At 47.8% G+C, this 20222-nt stretch overlaps 1 protein-coding gene across 3 annotated transcripts in view; it reads left to right on the forward strand.

Annotated features, from left to right (window-relative positions):
• Nucleotides 1-6851: 6851 nt before the first annotated feature.
• The window catches only part of LOC115318171 (kinetochore protein NDC80 homolog), a 69656-nt gene continuing 56285 nt past the window's right edge, over nucleotides 6852-20222 (forward strand). The window contains exon 1 of one of the 3 annotated variants that reach the window (XM_040217306.3): nucleotides 6852-7229. The gene's annotated coding sequence lies outside the window, so the exon portion shown is untranslated. The remainder of the gene's footprint in view (nucleotides 7230-20222) is intronic. The other 2 variants (XM_040217307.3, XM_040217308.3) reach the window with 2 other exon arrangements.

Consider the following 20222-nt stretch of genomic DNA (forward strand, 5'->3'; position numbering starts at 1 on the left):
ACAGAGGATCACAACAACATTAACAAAAATATGCGAGGACGCAAAGATTATGAGCTCGGGAGTGTAAGCTAATACGCTGGCGGCAAAGACCCGTAAGGAGAGCCTCCCCGCCTCGACCGGATGGGAGCCCGACTGCAGCTCGACTTCGACCCCCGATGCTGCATCCCGGCGTGGGAAAAAGCAAGGAGAACCCTTAGGTGCACAAGATACGGAGCGATAAAAATAACGGACAAGACAAGATGTCTCAAACACAGCTTCTATACCCGTTTTCACGTCAAGAACCCTAGTAAAAAAAAATAAAAAAAAAGTCCGACTTCTCGCGAACCATTACTATTTTTCACCTTTATGTGAAGAATTAAGATATATGTAGGTGAATTCTACTATATATATTATCCAGACGTACACGTTTCAGCGCCAAAATCATCGCTTTTTTCCTCCGACAACCAAATCTCGTAAGACTTCGCGTCGTGTATACGAACAATGCTCAAAACTTTCTTTTTTTCTTGAAAAAACGGGTATAGTTTATTTGAACAACGAACGCTCTTACATATACCTCAAGATGCTCGCCACAAAAATAAAAAAAAAACAGCAAAAAACTCCACTACAACCTAAAAAAAAAGTGTATCACCTTACACCCTTTTGTCCCATATAATGCACCCCAAAACTTTAGTTCGACGTACAGCGCACTATAGTCGAACAGACGGCCTCAAATTTTACGAGGGGCTTGATAACGGTGTCATATAACTTATTGAATAACCAAAGTACGTATCAAAGACCACACAACAAAAACACTGAGGTTTTGCAGTAAAGCCAAAAAAAAAACCCCGAGGTTTCTTTTTTTTTTTTGTAGTCAGTAACACGTACATTAGCTATTTTAATAAGTTGTACGCCACGGCTATCGAGCCTCTCGTGAAAGTTAGTACCCAAATCGACGTCAGTGCGCTGTACGTCGAACTGAAGTTTTGGGGTGCATTCTATGGGACACCTTTTTTTTTCCAATGTAGGTCACTGAAAGCCGGACACTCAGACACATACAAATGATTCATGGTCACATCAACCAGCCACCCTGACGACCTCGCTTGATGAGTGACCAGACACATGCGATAACAGGCAACTCCGTCACAACCCTTACTATAATATGAATATGATACACGCGTGACGAGATGTCCCTACAGCGTGCAATTCGCTTAACGAGTGTCGATGAAACGATCGTGTCGACAAAACGTGTTTCCGGGAAACGTCTGCCCATGAAAAGTTGTCCACGATACGTAATTCCACGAAACGAGTTTCGACGAAATGAGAGGGTCCCGTACACCACTCCTGCCTGAAAAGTTACATCTGGGTTCTTATGTTTATTTCTGGGAGCCCTGAGGACCACCAGAAAGGGGGTTAACCTTTCTAATTTGTGATAAGCTTTGAAAAATAAATTTACACCGAACCTCTTTGCCGCTGATATAAAGTTATGAGAGATTCCATGGTTGTAAGGCACACACACAGCATTCTTCACAACCGTTTTTTCCACAGGAGCCGGATTAAACTCTCAGCACCTTGAGCACGACTCTAACAATTACATCGTGGTGGTGGCCCGCTTCCAAACGACGCATCTTTTGCAACTCAACTAGCTCTCCAACCTAAAGTACACGAGATTTTTTACAGGCGTTATCTTTCGCGGACGCAATTACACCACTCTTAACTATTTTTAAGTGACAGCTGTCAACTTCTAACATAGACGCTGCCAACAGAGGTTTTGCTGATTCCTTGCCCCACCTCCAGCACAGGTCCTTTTCCGTGTGAAACAGGAGGCCTATAAGCACTCAATTCGACTGTTGCAACCGCAGGGTTATGCGGTCCAGTCAGTCTACAAGGACGGCACAACCGTGTCAACGTGAACATCAATCTCGTTTTAAAAAATCTCGGACAACATTGGAGCAATTCACGACCCGATGCACACTCCCTCTTTGTGAATAAAAAGAGAACCATCAAAGTCTACGGCAGTGGACTCTAAATAAAACTCTATAATGCTCATAAAACTATCTATACCAATCCCAGAGACAGACTGCAACTTCACTAGATTATCATCACACCACCTCCTGACCCTTATTAACAGCTCCGACTTATCCATAGAGTAATGGCATTGATGTCTACAGGTGTCCCATCACACCTTCTCCCATGATGCGGATTCAATATTTCAATCAATTGCTCAGAGTTTTTGAGTGACAATTGACTGTTGCTCCGCTCCTATCAGGCATTTCTGGATAAAAATCGACGACACCTTCTGCCAAGCTCCATTTTGTTTCACAACTATTCTAACAATTACACGAGGATATATGATTGTTAGAGTTGTGCTCAAGGTGTTAGGAACGTTTAATCCGGCTCCTGTGGAAAAACCGGTTGTAAAGAATGGTGTGTGTGTGCCTTACTATACCTTGGAATCTAGCTCTCTTAACTTTATATCAGTGGCAGAGAGGTTCGGTGTAAATTTAGTTTCCAAAGCTCAGCACAAATTAGAAAGGTTAACCTCCTTTTCGGGTGGTCCTCAGGGGTGCCACAAAAACACGTTACAACACGTGCCGGAACTATTGATGGCGTCCGCCTAAGTGCCTAGCGAGAACAGTGGAAGAAGCAAATAATGGTTTGCACACGCAGTCATGCGTGGCTTCAATTGACTTGGCATAAAAAGAGACAGTGTATTTGCGGCCTACGGCGGGGCCACGGATTGGTTGAGATGTGGTGCGGTAACGCAGTGTGTATCTACACTGAGGATCTTGGGTTAAATCAGTTGAAAGTAAGCGCTCCGTGGTGTTCTTCCTCTGTCTATGTCTTAAAGCGCAATAATGTTTTCTCACGTACAATACCAACTCGCCCAACAATCAGCAATGGTAGGAGAGTTCTAAGGGAGACCATGCGTATTTCGACCTCTGGTAATTGTGTAAGCACATTGTCCTTGGCATTGGACGGTGATATGAAGCGTATTTTGTGTCTCTAAGGTCTTGTTTTGTGGGTTTTCCGAAAATTGTAAGGGCTCTGCTAGAGCTGGAGTTGCCTGTTATCGCATGTAGCTGGTCAGCCCGCAAGCGAGGTCATCAGGGTAGCTGGTTGGTGTGAATCATTTGGATCTGTCTGAATCATGAACCATATGGGTTCTGTGAGTGTCCGGTTCTCGTTGCCCTAGTTAAGAGGAGGTGTTTCTTTATTGGTGGTGAGGGTCTTGAGGTATATATAAGAGCGTTCGTTGTTTAAATAAACTAGCAACTGTGTTCGAGACGTTGTTTTGTCCATTTCTTTTATCGTTCCGTGTAAAGGAGTAAAAATGAAAGGGAAAAAACATACGGACACCGGTGTATTTATTCATTTTTTATGCATAATATAGTAGGTGAGACTGATACAGAAGCAGAAAAAAAGAAACACCAATGCTACGCACCCCCCCCCCCCCCCCTTAAAAAAAAAAAAAAAAAAAATTGGCGGCGCCGGCGGCGCGCCGGATTTTTTGCCCGGCGGCGGCAGCGGCGTGCTGGCTCTGGGGATTCCGGCGGCGGCGCAGGGCGGCGAGAGCAAAACAGGCGGCGGCGGCGGCGCGGCGAGGCGGCGCACAGGTCCAGTCTGGAGCTCACTAATAGCGAGTTCGTTTCACACGCACTGGCACCGTTCGAGTTCTCTCCCAGAATGCATCGCACTCACAGAGTGTTGCACGGAAAACTGGACTAAAACGAACTCGCCAAATGCACCGAGTGCAGAAGACTGATGTTGCCGCCATCTATGTTGTAGAAAAGGTACCGACTTCAAACCGAAACTAGCGCCTTTCTGTTCGGAGTGATGCGTGGGAATGCGAGAATGCAGTCTGCTACCAACGTTTATCTACAAACGTTGGTCGCTGCAACCTGTAGTTTATAGTTGCGATGACTTCAAGCAGCTCGGCTGCCGTAGAGATAGTTACAGACGGCGTAAATTTCCGCACCCAGTTGTGTACGAAGCAGCTGGTTGCGATCTTTCAATTCTTATAACCGTTTACACTGAAGAAAACTGATGATGCTGTCCGAGCAGAAGCTTGATCCGTTTGAGCATGGTATTATGCGTGAACCACTGAAAGAGTACGGCTTAAAACTAGCCTGTTGGAATATCCAGCTGGGACTTTCGATTTGGATCGTCATTATAGGTGGATCAGATATTAGCCTTGGTGAGGGCGTCAAGAACGAGAGCTTTCTCGAACAAAATACGACGGGGCAAGTTAGCTGACGTAGGTAAATGTTAAACATGATGATGTTGCCCAATCCTCGGGTAAAGTTACCATCTTTAGCTTTCTCTGATGCTTATTGGGCAGTCAGAGGTTTCTGCTGGGGGAGTTTTGCCGACAAATGTTAAATTTTTCACCCGCACACGGATGATGATAGACATCTCGGGGGCCGCTGTTACGTTTGTTCTGAGCATTTCTTTACACACTGGTATATTTCAGCGTTTGTACGGCAACAGAGCGATTTAAAACCTGCAAATAAATCACGGGTTGTCAATTGCTTCCTTCGGGAAATAGCAGACGCCCACAATTCAAGCTCGCGTTTGATTTCGTGGCCCGCGGGACGCGATTTCTATCAGAAAATCTACTTTTTGTTCCGTTCGGTTCCGCGACGCATCGTAGCAGACGAACCCTCGTCGTCTGCTCCCGCTCCTCGCCGGCCCCGCCGGAGCGAGGCATGACGGGATTGCATTTTGGCGCACTCCCGATTTTCTCGGTGCAGCGAGTGCATGCACGCGTGGGGTATTAGCGCTGAAACGAACTCGGAGAGTGCAACCCCTCGTGGAGTGCCGGCCGAAACGAACCCGTTCCACGCTGCGAGTGGGCACGCGTGGGCACGAGTGCCGTGAAACGAACTGCCTTATTTTTGTAGGGTGGTTCGGGTGGTTCTCGTATGGATCGCTTCGGGGTCGCGCTGGAGCCTGGATCACCTGGATCCAGGCTCCTGAGCATCACGCCCGGTCCCGGTAGTGCAATAATAGGGACTTTTAACAAACCGTGTTCCGCGTATCGCACTATCGGAGCCTTTGAAGCATGCTTTTAAGTGCGCGCCCCGCTGTCACGGTATCACTCCGGGTGCGCGCCTATAAAGCATGTTTCAAAGGCTCCGATAGTGCAGTACGCGGAACACGGTAACAGTTCGCTAAAAGCCCCTAACGTAATATACGATGTGCGATTTCGCTTTCAGCTGTATAAGGTGCGTAGTCATGTGTGTTCGTTGTTCTTCTGTTTCGAGGCGTCCCGCCGTCCAGTAAGGAATCCACAGCTGCGACCGAAATATTTCGAGGCACATTTATTGCACAGATGCTAAAACGGAATTAAGTACAGCACTGCACCTGCATACGCGCAAAAATAAAACATTGGCAAAATCATTTCGTCAACTTCGCCCACAGCTGCAGTTGCACATCGCCAGCACCTCTCTGTCATCTGTGCACGATCTCATCACTTCATTATTACATGCTTGGCCGCACACCTTCTTGGGAACGGGCTTTATCACTAACTTTATCACTATCACTTCTTGGGAATGGTCACTAACATATATCTTTACAAGTGTACACATTGACCCACATAATTACGCATTCAACATGCCAAGTTGGATCAGCTGTTCACTGAAAGTAAAGTTGTTCACTGATTTAAGAAATATAAGCTACTTAGGTGGCCCCCAGCAATCATTACCTTCATTTTTACATATTCAAAGCTTCTCACGCAAGCAAGATGAAAATGTGAAATAAAGCTTCGAAAAATGTTGGCACTCAACAGGCTGGATAACTTGTTGGGAACCACGAAGTGTCCGAAGCTTTCTTCCTCCTTGAGACGACGTTCAAATGCTCGTTCTATATGTCCCAGCATCTGTAATGACAATGTGGTCATGATGTTTAAAATTTTAAACTGATTTAAAACAAAACAAATGTCCATGCATCTACAGCGAACAAACTAATGACATAATGCCATTGTCGCACCCGGAACCATGCAGAAATAAATGAAACTTCAAATTAATATATAGGAAGCCTCATTCTTTTGTTTTATTATCCTCCGTCTGTTCGAGGACCGCCAAAGACCATTTTCAAGATTAAACCCAATTGTTACACTTTAAATAAGCAGTTGTGCACAAATCGAAGTGGAACTAGGTGTATACCATTAACTTCATTAAAACCGTACTTGTTCGGGGGAAAGCATATGTTTTTACTGCGAGAACGAGCCTGCAAACTAACAGCTATGGGCAGCAGAAGTTTAATGGTAAGTTCGCTGAGCAAATAAAACTGAGTACGGGAGATACATACTCACCTGCCTTATCTTGAAAAAAAAAATGAACAAACAAAAACTTGTGGTCTTGGCATTTGCGCTGTTCGTGCACCATCGGGATATGGCCACGTAAAATGCACCTCTCAACAGTCTCTGAAAGTTCGCACCAAAATATCCATCGAGTTCGACAGGCGCGCGGAACGCCGGAGCGCGAAACTACGCTCGCACGACCCTTGGGTAAACAAAACCACGCGACGCCGCCGTCCGCCGTTACGAAGTTTCAAATTTGGGCGAGGGTAGAGCGAAGGGGGGGGGGGGGGCAGCGGCGCCTTTCAGGGCACCGGCGAGGCCAGCGGGTCGGTTTAGAGTTTTGGTTTTAGACCGAAAACAGAAAGAACAGAAAGAATTATATAAAATAAATTGCATTTTATTTTCATGGTGCGGTGAAGACGTTTTGTTGAAATTACTGTTAGCGGACAAAGTTTTATATTTGTATTTTTGTATTAATGAGAGCCCACCACCTAAGCGCTGCTGCCGGTGGCGACGCTATGCACAGCGCCGCTGATGGTGGCGACGCTAATGCCAGCGCCGCGAAACCAGCGAAACTGGGACCCTGGGACTGTGACCGGGGGTTGCCGCAGAAGTCAACGGACAGGGTAAAGAAGGACACAGACAGAGCGCTGACTCGCAACTAATTTTTTAGTTGCGAGTCAGCGCTCTGTCTGTGTCCTTCTTTACCCTGTCCGTACCGCAGAAGTCAACGGACACGGTAAAGAAGGACACAGACAGAGCGCTGACTCGCAACTAAAAATTTAGTTGCGAGTCGGCGCTCTGTCTGTGTCCTTCTTTACCCTGTTCGTTGTCTTTCGCGCTGTTTTAACCTTTTATTTTCTTTTTTGTTATTTTAACCTTTTTTTTAATCTTTTAACTGAGTGCAACATCTCTGGAGGCCGTGGGACGCCGAAAACCCGGCCAACATGTAAGTACACCCTTCGCCTCGACGGATGTTTCTCGCGTGCTCTAGCGCGCTTTTCCTCGCGCCGAAGCGAACCCTTGCAGCGTAACGATCCGAGCGAAAGACCACGGAGCCCGCTGTGACAGGGGCTCCAAAACCGGGGGGGGGGGGGGGGGGGGGGGGGGGGGCAGGGCAGGGCAGGGCAGGGCAGGGATGCGTGCGTTGGCAGCGTTCGTTGCCAACGAACGCTGCCAACGAGCGAGCATACGGCACCGAGAGTCAGCGTCTTTAGCAGACAATCTTTTCGACTCAAAAGCGGCGCACGTTCCGCAGGCGGCTACAGTCGCAGAAACAAAAACAGGCGCAGTAACAACAAGGAACTGCAGTTCCTTGTCTGCTAATGGGCCAGCTCTCGGCGTCGTCTGCTCGTTCGTTGGCGGCAGTTGGCGTCGCGACCGCTTGCGCCATCTCTTGTCTCCCGTGCGAAACGGCGCCGTGTTGTTTGAAGACCGGTGGCTTCGCTGTGTTTCCATAGGAGCTAAGCCTTTTTCTTTCTTTACTTTTTCCTCAGGTAAGTTCGCTCTTTGCAAATTTTACAAAAAAAATGCACCATCTGTGGGCAATGCTGCACAAAGTCGTAGCGTGATAGGTTAAGAAACCGAATTTTGCAGTCGATTTAAAGAGTCTGCCGTCACCTTGTTTCCCCCTGTAGTTCAGCAAGTCGCCGATGTCATCGGTAGACTTCTCACTGATATAGGTTAGTTCTTCGGATACAAGTTCTGATGGAAGGAGCGCCAGCCTATCTAAACTTCCGCACAGCTTTCTAAATTGGTCATCTGTCTTGTACTTGTCCAAAAGGTCCAACTCCCGTCCCATAAACATATTTTTAAAAATTTGCGATTCAATAATTTGTATATTACTGTCTTGCTCCAGTTTCCCTTTCGTACACCCTGATCAAATCCTCCATTTCAAATACATTTACGATGCACAATGATGTAAATAATTTAATTTTCCTTTCAATTCACTTGAACTGTTACCCTGAACCCCAAAAAACCTATGCATCAGTAATGAAGAGACATTGCGCCTAACCTTTATGTGCGCGTTTAGCGTGGCATAAGGCATAAGCACAATAGAAAAGCGAGGTCATGGAAGTGTGACTTCGCTTCTTTGGTCACTCCTCGGGTTCAAAAAATTTGGTTCACGAGGTTTCTCGGGTGTGGCACAAGGTGCCCCGGCATACCTTTAATAGCAGACTGTAAAATAAATAAAAAGCATTCATTTGTTTGAGCTGTACTGCACACTATGCGGCACAAATAATGAAACGCACTTCCCATCGTTTCAAAAGTTGTGCACCAGATGGCGCCACGTTTGAGGGGCAAACTTCAGTGCTAGTTTCGGTTTGACGTTGGTACTTTTTCTACAACATAGTTTGCGGCAGCATCAGTCTTCTGCACTCGGTGCATTTGGCGAGTTCGTTTGAGTCCAGTTCTCCATGCAACACTCTACCTCGCTGAACACTCTGCGAGTGCGATGCATTCTGGGAAAGAACTCGAACGGTGCCAGTGCGTGTGAAACGAACTCGCTATCCCATGGCAAGGGGGTTTTATAGCCTCACTTTCTTTGCACTGTGGAGCGAGTATAGTTTTCACATTTAAACATTCTAAGCTTGGGGGAGAAAATTTTGGCTTAAAAAGGCGGAAAGAATCAAATGTTTGTCTTTTTTAGACTTAAGCTAGGTGACGCAAGCTACCGCCCGCTACTAAGGGTATAGCCAGTAACATTGAGAGGTACATATATGGGTCTGAGTAAAATATATCCATCCATCCATCTATGCACTCAGGAATCGTATATAAACAACTTTCCGTCGTTTCGGCGGTGCATTCAAAACATGGCGCTAAAGGTGTCGCTCCTCCTGCTTTGGTTATTTCTCCTCTTGTGCGACGGAGCTGACGGAGCCAGACTCAACGTCCCGCGCGTCTTGCTGCCGTATCGTCAAGAGGTGGCCACCAACTACAGCCTGGAACTCATCGACGCCAGCCCAGGCGCTTGCTACCACTGGAGGGCTATGTTGCGCTTTTTGCACTCCCAGGAGACTTGGAAGAGGGAAGTGACGTCAACGACACAGCAAACGCAGATTGGATGTTGACAGAAGAAAACGAAATCAACACCCAATCTGCATTTGCTGTGTCGTTGACGTCACTTCCCTCTCCCTAGTCTCCTGGGAGTGCAAAAAGCGCAACATAGCCCCCCTGGTATGTGGGCCACGGCTGCCCGGGCGTTCCTTCCCGTTGCGGCTTTCTCGACTCTAGCACTCGGTGCGGGGGGACGGTCGGGTCAGTTCGTGCGCGCAGGCACACTGATCGCTTGTCGCGTATCGGATAAGGCAGCATCGCTCGTATTTCACCATGCAAACAAGGCTATGCCGGTACCGTCCATCCACGTGATCGGCTGTCATCGAGGGTTCCTCCCACGCGCTGGCCGAAAGGCAGTCCTGGCCGTCCTGGCCGTCCTGGCCCTTCCGAAGTTTCGAGGCTCCTGGCGCGCCGACTCGAGTTCGGTTTAACCGCCATAGCCACTGACAGAATGAGAAGGGCAGGGCGCGTCTTGAACGCCCGGCCTCTAACACGCGCTCTACGCCTTCCGCCTTCCTTGATTTGGCAAACGCCAGTGTTGTCGAAGGTGGGAAGCTTGCGCTGGAAAGGCGGGGCAACTGAAGCTTTTCCCTGCCGTTCTCACATTGTGAGCGAAATTTGAAAGCGCAACTGCCCCATGTTGCGGAAGGACTGGAAGTCGCGCGGCAGCGTTTGACTACCTACGTTACTGTGTGTGACACGACCGCAAGCCACTGGGCTGCCCATGTTTCATATGTTTCGTGCAAAGCTACTCCCTCGCCATGCTTTATACGAACCGCGTATGTCCTCGTGACTCGCGGTCGTAACTCGACGAAGCCCTCGTAGCGTGGTCTGCCGTATGGATGGGCCTTTATTATTCAAAGGTTGTGGACCGAAAGCGTAGAGCGAGAGCGTGCGGGGCACGGAGCACCCGCGGAAATTCCCTACCGCGTGCAGGACCTTGCACTCCTACTCGAGGGAACATCCCCGCAGGGGGCACCTGTGTTAGGTGCTTGGTGCGTGGCGTCACCACGAACCAGGATCCATGTGGGTTGATACACCCACGCCTGGCTGTACGTGGCTTAGCCCCCCCCCCCGGGCAAGGCAATATACAACTTTGGCCCCTGCTCCCCGTAGACGAGTGTCCTGGCTTCGCCCAACCAGGGTGGTGCAGTCAGTAGCCTCCTCTACCTTCTTCTCCCTCCTTCGACTTCTTTCGACTACGGTCTCTTCTCTCCTTTTCACATTCTTAGGTGGCAAGGGCCAACCTTAGTTGGAACCAGGTCCTGCACCTTCAACTACACTTGGGTATCGTACCTGGGCAGCACTGGTATAGTAATTGCGTCAGCTAAGCCATTCTTGCTATGGCATATTACAACCTCTTGATCGGGCTCTGAAAGGAGGTGGCACCAAAGTTCTCGCTGTAGCCACAAAGAACCTCCTATCTTTTCACATTCCCAGATTTTCTTGTTCTGCACTCTGGGGGCAAAAAGCCACTTGTTAAACTTCCCTCCTTTTTAGTGTCCAAAGTGCTCGAAGGGGGTGTCGGTGCAAACTTCAGCGCCAAAACAATCGCATCGGGCAACTTTCTCATTGGGATAAAAACAAGAAAGCAAAGGGAATCACTTCTAGACCTGAACTTTGCTCAGTAATGTCATTTTGACCATCGACTCTGATTTTTCCAACTATTGTAAAGGCAGGCTACCTTCAATATTGTGCCCTATGTGCCAAACCCTCAGCGGTTCCTTAAGTTCAGAAAATTTGGCCATGTGTTCGCTAAACTGTCGGGGTAGGAACACCTGCTCCAAGTGCCCTAGTAAGGAGCATTGCACTGATATATGTATGAATGAAGCTTGATGTGCCAACAGTAAGCATCCAGCATATTCCCGATCCTGCCCTTTATGGAAACAAGAAAAAAAATCCTTGAAGGCTACTGAAAACATTTCTTGCATTCATGCAAAGAAGCGCTTCGCCTTTGTTTCCAAAGGCTCTTATGCCCAGGCCGTGCTCAGGGCATCGATTCGGCCAGTGGTTTCGACTGAAACACGGACATCTCCGGACGATCTGTCTCCCATCGCGGTCTCCTTCAGTGTCCTCCGGAGTGGTGCCAGTGTCACAGTTTCGGAATTGCAAGGTGGATGCTGCGTCGTCAGCATTCACCCCGGAGAAGGGGATGACACCTTCTGCTCCACCTACCACTTCGACCCCTCAATCCTCTGCTCCCCAGAGGAAGCCCGGGAAGTTGCCGAAGCAGTCTATCTCTAAGGGTCAGCTACCGGCGGCAACAGTAGAGCCCATGACTGAAATTGGGCTCGGGTCTGTTGAGGATGCTCCCCTCTTAGCATATGAGTCCTCTCTTTCTGTTGCCAGAGACCCCAATTGGAGGCAAAAAGATCCTCCTAGAAAACGGAGCACCCTGTGTGTAAAGATAGATTTTAAACCTTAACAAGCATCTTTTTTATGTCGCTATCATAGCATATATATTTTTTCTTCTCTAAATTGTAAAGAACTATAGTATCATGCAATTAAATTGTTGCGGCCTTTTTTCTAAATTTTTTCTCAACGAGTTTGCCCTGTCTTCATATGCATACCTGCCAAGTCTCCTTTATTACCCGGGAAATTTCAGTTTTGACCAGTTTGTATGGCTGTACGTTGACAGAAAAATCTCTCGGAAGACTCAAATTACGCCCCCCTCACGATCGTTTTTATAGTTTTCCTTCCTGTGCATAGAAAAAAACAACAATTTTTAGGCAGAATTTTTTTTTTTTTTTTTGTTTTCAATTCCATTACATTATCTTTTAGTATAGAAAATGCACCAACTAAAGACACCTTTATGAAAAGTTTAATTGTACTTGGTTCATTGGCCGCGGGTGGCGCTTGCAGCGCCATCGTTCCGGCTATGGCTCCGGCTTGGCCGCTTGGTCAGCTTGGCTCCGGCCGGTTCGCAGCTGTCGCCTGCTAGTTACACATTTTGTATTCACCTTCAAACACAAATCATGTCGTTGGAAGTTCGCTGGAAACAAATAATTGTTTTTGATGTATTTATATTAGTTATGAAGCGTGTTGGGGTGCCTCTATCTGCCGGCCGATTGAGGCACCCAACGGAGCTGCGGATCTAAGCGCCACCTACATCGTCTTCTAAGGAGTGGTTGTTCCCAATGCATGGTGGAGGCTACGCGATAACCACGCTACCCCCTTTAAGCCACTGTAGTGGGGCGGAGGCGCGAAGGAATGAAAAGAAACAAAGCAAAATGATAATAATGATGATTACATGCAGCTAAATGAGCTAAATGGAAAAAAAGGGCTAGCATAGCGTCATCTAGCGGTAGGACTCGGGAATATTCAAGTAGCGCTGCCAAACCAAGCCAATCCATTTGCAGCCAACATAGAATTCAAAATGGCCGCTGTTCAAAGGTGTTTCCCGCTGCTCGCTAGCGATGATTTTGTCCGAATAATCAAACTTTCTCACTTCAAGCTGTCCGAAACATTGGTCGTGAATATGCACTATTTCTATGGGATAAGTTACGGTTCCTCCTTTAGGTCCGAAATATCGAACATGTCTGAATTGTCGGAGTCCGAAAAAACGGTCGGCGACTGTATATGAACTTTTCACGCCCAAATATTGCTCGGAAACACCCTGTAGAGGGTGCGGTGTCAGATCTTTCACAGCAGAACTGAAGCAATTGCAGGTGTCGGCAGGATTGCAGCTCCTTACATTGGCCGAAATTGAGGCCGCCTCGATCACCATTCGCCACGCCTTCTTGGGACGCCTGCGGGCAATGCTGAATGTGTCACTTGAACTGGGCCGGATCCGACTGAGTAACAAGGAGTTGTAAGCCGGCACAATGTCGCCGCTACTCACACCATTTCACCCCACCTCCCGCCTGCTCTGTCCCCAGCCCATCCACAACTTCTCTCCTGAAGACCACCGATCACTGTTCTGCGACTGCACAACCCCAAGAAAACTGAGGACATCGGCTACGTCATTTTTGCCCGGGAACAACCAGAAGCAAGACGGAGCTGTCGGTTGAGAATCCACTTCTGTAGCGCACCACATGGAGGGCCCCTCGCAGAAGCGTGCCGCAAAGCTCAATCCTGCCTACCACCAAGAAGCTTGAAAAGAAAAAAAAGCAGTGCACAGTCTAGAGAACAGTGTTGCGGAATGGGCACCCCCATTCCATTCCAATTCCATTCTGGGGAATTAGAGTTTTCGATAATTCCATTCCTTTCAACTCCTAGGAATGGGGACACTGGGCCCATTCCCACTCCTGGAATGGCTGAGTCGCTCCATTCCATTCCTCCAATTCCTAAACGTTAAAAGTGTCACTTGACAGCCGCATTACGTTGCAGGGTTGGGCAGAAATATTCATAAATGTATTTGGAAATACAAATACTGGGATAGATGGAAATAGTTGCTGAGATACTGATACTCAAGTCTCAAATATATCCATAAAAATGTATCGTGATACGTGTCAGAAATACATTTTAAAAAGAGGCAAAAAGTCTTTGGAAATACAAATACAAGAATACATTTTAGGGAGGGAAGAAATATAAATACTGATAATACAATACATTTTTTCAAATTTCTTTGAGACGCCAACTGAGATGAGGCTTAAGTTTGAAGTGGGAGTTTCTTTTTTTTTTTTTGGTCCCGAAATTACTTTTTCGCAGGCTTGACCCTTCGCCTTGAAGGTAGTGGTTCCGGACAAAGAGTCCTAAATGGGTTTAAAAAACGTTCCATCAAGGATTGACCGCGGTCCCTTCCCTGTCATCCTGTCTGACTGACCAGTGATGCGAAAAGACCGACCTCTAAAATAAATTCCATCAAAAAATCACCACTTCCCTGTCCAATAAGGGCCCCCTGTCAGCACTGCATCACGTCACGGTGGGATGAACCAGTATTCTTGAATCTGTAGGTGTTGCCTAGAACATGAAACTTTACCCACGCTGCTGTATGAAAGGACAATACGTACTTTCGTTGTAGCTGACCTCGTTGAAGACCATGCAGGCAGTTGCATTTAGAATTTTCGAGAAAACTGGACCACCTGAAGCATCCTGAAGCGCATGTATTATCTTCTGTTACGGTTGAAAAGTCGATACGGTGGCATCCCTGTTGTGACGGTCCTTCCTGCCCGAAACATTGGTCGTGAATATGCACTATTTCTATGGGATAAGTCACGGTTCCTCCTTTAGGTCCGAAATATCGAACATGTCTGAATTATCGGAGTCCGAAAAAACGGTCGGCGACTGTATATGAACTTTTCACGCCCAAATATTGCTCGGAAACACCCTGTAGAGGGTGCGGTGTCAGATCTTTCACAGCAGAACTGAAGCAATTGCAGGTGTCGGCAGGATTGCAGCTCCTTACATTGGCCGAAATTGAGGCCGCCTCGATCACCATTCGCCACGCCTTCTTGGGACGCCTGCGGGCAATGCTGAATGTGTCACTTGAACTGGGCCGGATCCGACTGAGTAACAAGGAGTTGTAAGCCGGCACAATGTCGCCGCTACTCGCACCATTTCACCCCACCTCCCGCCTGCTCTGTCCCCAGCCCATCCACCACTTCTCTCCTGAAGACCACCGATCACTGTTCTGCGACTGCACAACCCCAAGAAAACTGAGGACATCGGCTACGTCATTTTTGCCCGGGAACAACCAGAAGCAAGACGGAGCTGTCGGTTGAGAATCCACTTCTGTAGCGCACCACATGGAGGGCCCCTCGCAGAAGCGTGCCGCAAAGCTCAATCCTGCCTACCACCAAGAAGCTTGAAAAGAAAAAAAAAGCAGTGCACAGTCTAGAGAAGCCTTAGCGGGACCAAAGCCGCTTTATGCGGCGACCTGAGCACGTTCGCATTCAGGTTTAGATGGCCGTCTGTTAACAGGGTATCAAGGTGCCACCTTTGATGAACCAGTTTCAACAACGCCTGGAAAAGCGGATCACCCGGGGCCTGTGCAAGCTGCTGGGCAGGGGCAAGTCGGGGTCCGAGGCCGCCATCAAGAAACGTCTGCTCCTGCAAGCAGACCAGAATAAAGGGGCAAGAAGAATGTGACCACAAGTTGTCTATTGGTATTGTGGCCAGTGGTGTGGCACTATTGGGGATGGTCACTTCCCCCCCCCCCCCCCCCCCCACAGGGGGAATGATGTGGGATTTCTGAGAAAATAAAGACGTTCCAAGACACGAGAGGGTTTGCATTTGGAGCATCTGGTTAGAATGTGCTAGTGCTGCAAGTGTGCCGTTGATTCATTGTCTCTACAGTACTGATTGGGACAGCACACTGTAGGCTCAGTGTGATGTGCCATTAGCTTTACTTTGTACAAGGCAGGATAACGAGCGAGTTCCTTGGAGGAGGCTCGGAGTTAAGTGCATGGTCCTGCGTGGGCATGCAAAGGTGAGTTTGCAGATGCCCTCATGCCTCATGCGCTCCTCACACAGCACTTCAGTACACAACCCACCTCCCCCCTAAAGGTAGTCGCGCAAGTACTGAGGACGACGGACCTCTCACTTGGGGCATCGTGAAGGAGCAGTGCTCGTAGCTAAACCTGAGAAGTGTGAAAGCGGTGTTGATTGCTCCCTCTGGAGGTTCTGTTCCGCACTCAACACGGCATGTGGCTTGACTATTTGCTCTGTAACTGTTGTGATGCATCGGTCGGCTTCTGGGTATGCGTCACTTCGGATGTGATCAACAGGCTGCTGCTGGTAATGCCTTGTACGTTAGGTAGAGGTCAATGGCTGATACTAAAGCACTGGCTAAGTTGCGGAAGCCGCTACCCAATTGAAAGGGCTTGACCTTTTTCATCCATCCATCGATGTTGCACCGTGCTATAGAACACCTGAATTCAAACCCACTTCATGTTGATGATAGGACTCGGTCCAGCAGTGAGATTTTCGGACAGGGTTCCCAGGGGCCTAGGTGTTTCTAAATTCGAGTAAGGCGCTTTTGGTTGTTCATGGATGCACACAAATGAGCCAGGCACTCGCTAGCGTGCGAATTCTTGCCAACAGCCTTTAGGCTTCCGCAATGCTCTGTTGTAACAATGCCAAGAGGGAAGAAGCCCTTTGGCTGTCATACGAGGAAGGTTGGTGTTCCCTGGGATGGACAAACTAGTGACACAGCCTAGGCGGTGGGTGTTTTTGTGGGAATGTTGCACAATGAAGTGTTGCTTGGACAATATCAGGGGTGGAACAACTGTGCCATTTTGCACCAGACGCATTTGTCTGCGCCATATTGCAGAAACTGCGCCCCAGCCAATACCTTGCGCCATTATGCACCAAATCGCAAAATGTGCTCCAAAAGTTTTGTCTTGGTCTCGGTTTCTATTGACTTGATTGGCAACAATGCGCGCGTTTAGCTTGGTCGACCTTGCAATCCTTTGTTCTGTTTATTCTCCCTGTATATCCAGAGTCAGAAGCGTGCGAAAAAAAACTCGGGTATCTCATTCTAAGCGCTACAACACCTGCTAGTGAATTGTTATTCTTCAACCATAGGCGATAAGCAAGTCGGCCGAGGTGAGGTTGAGTCGTTAAGCGTCAGATTGTCGAATCCCGGAGAAAAGCCCACCACAAAACCAGCGGATGCGGAGAAAAGCTCACCGGCCATTGAGCGTTTGCAAAGAAAAGCTCAGATTTTTTCTTCCTTTTTATGAAGGCTGTGGGATCATGCGTAACATATATCAGTTTATTATCAATAAAATTCGTCAGCTTTGTAAAAAAAGAAAATGTACTTTTTTGCAATATTTATTCAGCTTATTGGGTATATTGCTCCCAAATTAATAATTGTGGGCGAATTTTTTTTGTGGTATACTCTCCAGGCAGCGAAAGCCTAACTGAAAACTTTATGAACTCGAAGAACAGGAAAACGTTTGAAAACTTAATGTCTGCCTAAAACCGAAAAAGCAAAACTGTAAATGCCGAAAATCCGAAAGCGCATGCGCAGCAACGCGGTGCTTGAAATTCTCTTTGTAGCTTTTGCTAACCTTTGAAGACAAGATAGGACGATCAGTAGGATGCTGAAAATTCTTTCTTCCACAGACATGCACGTTTTCTAGCCGTTCGTGCTGGTGTTTTCATAGGTTTCCTTTGTGTGGTAATGCCCTTCTACGGCGAGCCACCCATGGCCTTCAGAGCTGCACACTGTCACCGTTGTTACTTGTGGCCTATACAAGAACTAGTCTTCTGTAAGGTAGCATACTGGGCGAGTTGGTAAATGTTATACATGATGAAAACCGTTCAAACGACGAAAACGGTGCAAAGCTGTTCTCACAACTAATGTTTTATTAATTAAAATAACAGAAAGAAAACAGCTTGGCCGACGCTGATTACATCGACAAACACCTACTTATTAATGGGGCACCAGACAAGCTTCGGAGCTGGAATGGTTCACACACCGCTATTCATATTAGCTCGCAAAAAACAAACCTCTTCATCTGACAGCCGACGGCGCACTGTCAAGCAGTAAATTGTTTTTTTTTTACGGGTGTTCGATGTTCGGATTTTATTCTTGCGGAGTCATTAATATGCAGAATGGGTGATTACTAATATCTGAGGAATTAGTAAATATGCCCAATGAACTTCAAGAATATTACAAAAAAGAGGACAAATATTTTTGATGAACTGACAAATTCTAATTTATTAAATTGCCACTTGTGATGCACAATTCGCTAAGCTAAGAAAAAAAAATTGGTGAGCTTTTCTCCGCATTTCCTCAAAGGCTGGTGAGCTTTTCTCCGCATCTGCCGGTTTTGTGGTGAGCTTTTCTCCGCCGCCCCAGATTGTCTGAGGCTCTGCGACGCGGGATTCGGACGTCAGCCGGTTGAAAACAAATGCGCAAAATATTCCTTTTAGTACTTCATCATTAGAAGTTGGAACCACATTCCCACAAGATAAATCATGATGTGATAGAACTGAAACGCGGTCCGAACCGAAACCTTGCCGGCCAGCAGCTCTCACGCGAGCGGTAGATCTGCTCGGCGTACTTTAACCTTTGTTTCTGCTTATCGCTTCGAATACGATAACTCCGTTAGTCATAGTCGGCTGCCTCGATATTGAGTTGCACAATAGGATAAACTCACAATTTGTTGCCCTGTTCCTCCGCGCAACTGCACGTCTGTTGCTTACGCACGTCACATGGTTCGCACATATAATTACTATGTCGAGCACATGTGGGTTGTGCACTAGGCAGCAGCTGAAAGCCACTCAGAAAAGATTAAGAACACTATGTTCAGAAACAAATGGTACTTACTTTTTGGTTCTCATTAAACTTCACGATGTTTCAAGTTTTCGCATCTGTTGCACTGTTATCTTGTCTACCTAGATCCCTAACCACGCATGTTCAACTGTGCTGCTAAGCACCATTAAAATTGCTCCTGTGCTTGTCTAAGACACAAGCTGAAGTGCAATGAAAACTGATCTGAGCTGCTCCTAGCCTGCTCCAGAACGTAGGCTCCCGTGGCTGCTCCCAAGTACACTTCATGAGTTCCACCCCTGCAATATGCTTAGAGTTACAAATAGCTATGCCTTAGCCTCATTCTTCCTGGTCTTGAAAGGACACCTGTGGACTCGTAAAGAATAGAAGACTCTGCAGACGGACAACCAATCGGTGTTCAAGAATGGCGTTGTGAAATGGTATTTGGTTTGAGTGTTGTATACTTTACATCAGCATACTAACGCAAATGGGAAGCAAGAGAAGACTGTAGGCGTAGAGAAGCAACGGTCCAGCAGTCATGGAGGCGTTCGTAGGCCAACATGTCTCCTCAATTGGCTTAGATCTAGCCTGTTGCTCAGCTGGAGTACTTTTGCCTTCACTTTTTTTGGATTGAACCTCTCCAAGCAATTAAAATTCTTGTCTATGGAGACGTGTCTCCATAGACATGTCTCCATGTCCATGTCTGCTGGACCTCCTGCTTCAATGTCTGCAGTTAAGTATTGTAGGAAATCGCGTATTGCCGCCGATTCGCCATTTCCCACGTGGTCCGTCAACAAACCGAGTCCAGCCTGGTTCTTTCACGGGAGCGGGATTCCGCTCCCCGTTTATTCGTACAATAAAACACAACGCTACAAAACACTTAATCTAAACTACAAATACACACGACATTACACAAATATTTATAAATGCATGTTAAGCCCAACGCTAAACACAAAGAAAGCCCTTAGGCCTCGCGTCCCACGATATCGTAGATCCGGTCGCCACCTGCCTGCCTGCGACTCGGTCTCGTCCGCAGTTCTCGGAGGCCTCTTGCCCCCTGCCCCACCGAGTATATATCCATCGATGGGCGAGGAGGTTTCTCCTCACCCGCCACGGGGGTGCCTGCAGCGCCCTCCAGTGGCTAGGAGAGAAAGCGGCGCGTCGGGAGCCGAACTCGAGATCCCGATCGACCCCGCGGCGACACGACCCCGTGATCGTGTCTGAGGCGAGGCGGCTACGCAGCTGCCTGGCGGCCAAGGATTGGCAGAATGGTTTGATGGGCGCCCTCGTGAATGCATGGTGCGCCATAGTGTGCCTAAGAGCTAGAGAAGACATGTTGGCCTGGAAAAGCAATGACTTCTACAGTTTAACAACTTTTTATTCATGTAAACCTCGCCATACTAGAAAGAGAACGGCTTAAGTATTTTTGTGCACTTGATGTTGATGAACCTACCCCCTCGCACCTCTGCTCCCCAGAGGAAGCCCGGGGAGTCGCCGAAGCAGACGACCTCCAAGGGTCAGCTGCCGGCAGCAACAGACGAGCCCATGGACGAAAGTGGGCCCAGGGCCGAGGAGGACGCTCCCCTCTCGGGATCGGAGTCGTCTCTTTCTGTTGCCAGTGACCCCACTTGGAAACAGAAAGATCCTCCTAAAAAGCAGAGTAGCCCACGTGTAAAAATAGATTTTAAACCTTAACGCATCTCCCTTTTAGGTCACTTTTAT

The sequence above is a fragment of the Ixodes scapularis genome, unplaced genomic scaffold (genome assembly GCF_016920785.2).
Source record: "Ixodes scapularis isolate PalLabHiFi unplaced genomic scaffold, ASM1692078v2 PGA_scaffold13__105_contigs__length_92229423, whole genome shotgun sequence".
NCBI lineage: Eukaryota > Metazoa > Arthropoda > Arachnida > Ixodida > Ixodidae > Ixodes > Ixodes scapularis.